The sequence below is a fragment of the Asparagus officinalis genome, chromosome 8 (assembly GCF_001876935.1).
Source record: "Asparagus officinalis chromosome 8, Aspof.V1, whole genome shotgun sequence".
In the NCBI taxonomy this organism is placed as follows: domain Eukaryota; kingdom Viridiplantae; phylum Streptophyta; class Magnoliopsida; order Asparagales; family Asparagaceae; genus Asparagus; species Asparagus officinalis.
In genome coordinates, this window is record NC_033801.1 from 121,946,004 (window position 1) to 121,951,039 (window position 5,036).

A 5,036-nucleotide genomic window follows, 5' to 3' on the forward strand; every position below is an offset into this window, starting at 1 on the left:
AAGGGGAAAGCTGCACAAGCTTCAGAAGTGAATGTTGCAAAAGCTATTGGTGAGCATTCAGATTCAGATTCTTCAGGCTATTCATGCCCTGCTTTACCGTCGGTTTGCTATGCGGATTCCACGGAGTGGATGATGGATTCGGGAGCTACATATCACATCTGCCCTAAGAGGGAGTGGTTTTCTAGCTTTGAGGAGCTGGAAAGAGGGGATGTCGTGCTTATGGGTAATGATCACGTATGCCCTATTGATGGTATTGGTTCAGTCCGGATCAGGATGCATGATGGTGTAGTGAGGGAATTGAAGAAAGTGAGGTTCGTGCCGCAGTTGACGAAGAACATCATTTCCCTTGGGACTTTGGAGGCAGCAGGATATCGAGTGATCTTAGAGGATGCTACAGTGAAGGTCACGAAGGGTTCTATGGTGGTGATGCGAGGTGTCAGGGAAAACTACCTATACTACTTGAAGGGCAAGACAGTTACAGGGGGTCTGGCAGCTTCTATCACTACAGAGGAGGACACTACCACCTTATGGCACATGAGACTTGGACACACAGGAGATAAGTCCCTACAGTCATTGGCTAAACAGGGGCTATTGAAAGGTGCTAAGACCTGCAAGATGGAATTGTGTGAGCATTGTGTACTTGGGAAGAAGACTAGAGTGAAGTTCGGCACCGCTGTTCATAACACCCAAGGTACATTGGATTATATTCACACGGACGTTTGGGGTCATTTCAAGAACACATCTCTTGGTGGGGCTAACTATTTTGTCACTTTCATTGATGATTATTCCAGGAGGAATTGGGTATACCCGATGAAGCATAAACATCAGGTCCTGGATATTTTTGTGGAGTGGAAAAAGAAAGTGGAGCTGCAGACAGGTAGAAAGGTGAAGACTCTACGTTCAGATAACGGTGGAGAGTACAAGAGTGATCCGTTTCTGCAGTTTTGCCGGGATCACGGCATTAGAAGACACTTCACAGTTCGAGAGACACCGCAACAGAACGGGGTGGCTGAGAGATTGAACCGTACCTTGCTGGAGAAGGTGCGGTGTATGATGACGCAGAGTGGATTGCCTAGATCTTTTTGGGCCGAGGCGTTGGTTTATGCGAGCCATCTTGTGAACAGGTTGCCGTGCACTGCGATAGACGGGAAGACTCCTTTGGAGCGTTGGTTTGGTTCGGTGGCTAGTGACTATGAGTCGCTTCGGATATTCGGGTGTCCAGCTTATTATCATGTCAGTGATGGCAAATTAAATCCGAGAGCGAGGAAAGCAGTCTTTGTGGGATTTAGGGATGGAGTCAAAGGCTTCAAGTTATGGGATCCACAGGACAAGAAGATAGTTATTAGCAGAGATGTCACATTTGACGAGGCGTACATGATGAGGCCTCGAACCCCTCAGCAGGTGGAGGGAGACCAGACAGGAGAGATATCGCAGCAGGTGGAGGATGATGTGACTCCACCCACTCCAGAGAACACTGTATCCATTGAGGCTCCTACAGAGGTGACACTGGGAGGAGATGAGATGACAGATGGGCAGATACAGGATACAGTAGATCATGGGACTCAGGAACAGGGTCATGTTCAGAGGACCATTGCAGCAGATAGACCGAGGAGAGAGATTCGTCGGCCAGCTAGGTATAATGATGTCATGGTCGCATATGCATTATCAGTGGAGGTCGTTGATGATATGGTTCCAGCCACATTCAGGGAGGCAGAGTCTAGCCCCGATTCGATCAGGTGGAGGGAAGCTATGGAGGAGGAGATGCGGTCTCTTCAGAAGAACGACACTTGGACACTTGCACATCTACCTAAGGGTAAGAAAGCTATTGGTTGCAAGTGGGTATATGCAAAGAAGGAGGGATCTTCTATTGGGGACATTCGGTTCAAAGCCAGATTAGTTGCCAAGGGATATGCACAGCTTGAGGGCATTGATTACAACGAGGTATTTTCACCCGTTGTGAAGCATTCGTCGATTAAGATTTTATTGGCATTGGTGGCACAGCTGGACTTAGATTTGGTCCAAATGGACGTGAAGACGGCCTTTCTACATGGAGACTTTCAAAGCTGCAGGAAAGGAAAATTTGGTTTGTAAGCTGAAGAAGTCTCTTTATGGTTTGAAGCAGTCACCAAGACAGTGATATAAGAGATTCGACGGCTTTATGATTGGCCGAGGGTACACGAGGAGCCCATATGACCCATGTGTTTATATGCACAAGCTACAGGATGGTGAGATCATATATTTGCTTTTATATGTTGATAATATGCTTATTGCTTCCAGGAATTCTTCAGCTATTCGAAAGCTGAAAGAGGAGTTATCATCCGAGTTTGAGATGAAGGACCTTGGAGAGGCAAAGAAGATATTGGGTATGGAGATCGAGCGAGACAGGGTGAAGGGGAAATTGAAGCTTACACAGAAGAGCTACTTGCAGAAGATGTTGAAGAAATTCAGCTTTGATGGTAATGCAAAAGCAGTTAGCACACCATTGGCTCCCCACTTCAAGCTTTCAGCGTTGATGTCACCTGTTTCAGTTGAGGACAGAGATTATATGTCGAAAGTCCCATATGCTAGTGCAGTAGGTAGCTTGATGTATGCGATGGTGTGTACGAGGCCAGATTTGTCACAGGCCGTGAGTATGGTATCGAGATACATGCACGACCCCGGGAAGGGTCACTGGGAGGCCGTGAAGTGGATTCTACGGTATGTTCGAGGCACCGTGGATGTTGGTTTAGTATTTCAGAAGGATGAGAAGGATGGGCAGGCTTGTATTGGATATGTGGATTCAGACTATGCTGGAGATCTTGACAAACGCCGGTCTACGTCAGGTTATGCTTTTACATTGGCAGGTGCACCTGTATGTTGGCGTTGCACGCTTCAGTCCACAGTGGCTCTCTCTACTACAGAGGCAGAGTATATGGCAGTAACTGAAGCTATTAAGGAGGCTTTATGGTTGCGTGGATTATTGGAGGACTTGGGGATCGCTCAGGAGACTATTCAGATATATTGTGATAGTATGTCGGCTATCTATTTGGCAAAGAACCAGGTTTATCATGCGCGCACAAAGCACATCGATGTCAGATTCCACTTTGTACGGGACGTCTTGGATGATGGAGATGTCATATTGGAGAAGGTCCACACAAATGACAACCCTGCAGATATGTTGACCAAAGTTATTTCAGGAGTGAAATTTGGTCATTGTTTGAAGTTGTTGAACATCCTTCAGTGCTGAGGCCGTTGGCGGCCATTTGGGTGAACGACGTTCGGCTGGATTCCTTGGGCAAGAGGATACGTAGGCAGTCTTTCAGATGCAGCCGGTTTGATCAGTTGTTTCAGATGGGGGGGGAGATCGTGTTCCAGCTCGAGTATTGTTCCTGGACTTGTTGAGGAACTCGGTCGACCGCAGATGATTCGGTCGACCGGTGCGGTCGACCGACGGTTCTCTGGATTTTTGGGGCTTCTGCTGGATGGTGATCGGTCGACCGGGCCGGTCGACCGGAATTGATCGCGGTCGACCGGGCCGGTCGACCGACGAAGCGGATATCAGTTTTTCTAGTTTTTTGACCCGTTTCGTTTTGTAATCTATAAATACCCTAAACCTGATTTGTTAGGGTAACCTTAAGGACGATTTTGAGCAGCCTCCAAGAGAGTTTTGTTGCATCCAATTGTGGGAGAGATTTGAGAGATTAAGTGCTTTGTTTTAGGGTTTAGTCTGAGAGATTTGTAACCCTATTTGTATTCCCTTGATTTCTAGTAGTAAGAACTCCCCCCCTCCTTGCCCCGTGGACGTAGGCAACTTGCCGAACCACGTAAATTGTGTGTTCTTGCTGTGATTGTGGTTTACATATTGTTTGTGGTTTAGTTCGAGTTATTGTTCGTGTTGCCCTAGAAAGCTTCCGCCGCGCACAACATTGGCTTTCTTAAATAGAAATTCGTCACATATTAATAGAAATTCGTTTCTTATAATAATTTGCTCATCCCACTTTGTGCGTGGAGATAATGAAACTGGTTCAATTCGCACAGCCTAGCCAAAACCGAGTTAGGATTAAGCCTGGTCCAGTTTTATTCTAACCGGGCTAGCTTTGTTCCATGGGGGACGAACCAAAAGAAAATCACTTTTAGGTCCGAATTTATGTCTGAAAAACCTGAATCAATCTTGGCCTAATTTATGAGCTTGCCAAACAGGCCCTTAAACTATCCTCGCCCTCATCTTATTGAACTTGTAAGTTGCAACAATGTTGTGATTTCAAATCTAACTTTGAATAACTCGTCCAATTGGAGCACAGTCTGCTAATATTTTTAGTTTTCGGTATTATATACCCACAAAGTTTGTACATTGTTCTGTTAAATTTTTTCCGCGAGGGGAAATGGTAATAATGGTGTCTTTTGTTTGTGATGCAGCGAGCAGAGGTTCAGAGGGCGTAGTACCATTCATTCTCCATTTTGATTATCCGTTCACAGAGTGGATTGTACCAGGTCATTGTTTACTTCCATTTGCTTTATTTTCTAAACTTTTAGGTATTGTATATGTTACAACATATTTGTGATTCTATCTCAAAAGACACAAATGTGAATACACTACTGAAAACAGCTTAGTGAAATTTGTGATATTGCTTACAGACGAGAGTGGCTATCTACATTTGTTGCAACAGTGGAAGTGCCAGCTTCACCCACCCTTGACAACCAGGAAAAATTTAAACTGAAAATATTGTAAATAAGAGCAAAAAGGATTATGGATACTGAATAAGCAACAGCAGGGTTATAGCCGAAAGCTAAACTGAAAGATCTTGTTCGTTCATGAAATTAAAATCCTGTAACCCTTACTACAGTTTGGGGGTTTTGGTGTAGTGAAAGGTATTTTAACAAGTTACCAGAACAATACAAGTTCAATTTCTACAACACACTTAAAAGCGGATTAAAAGAAGATATCTTACTTGAGTCCACATTTCGTTCCAGTTTTGGCCCGTGAGAAGAATGCTCAACCTGTGGGGGTTGAACTTAAACCTCTACTCTCATCATGGCTTCGGAGTTTAGAGTTCTAG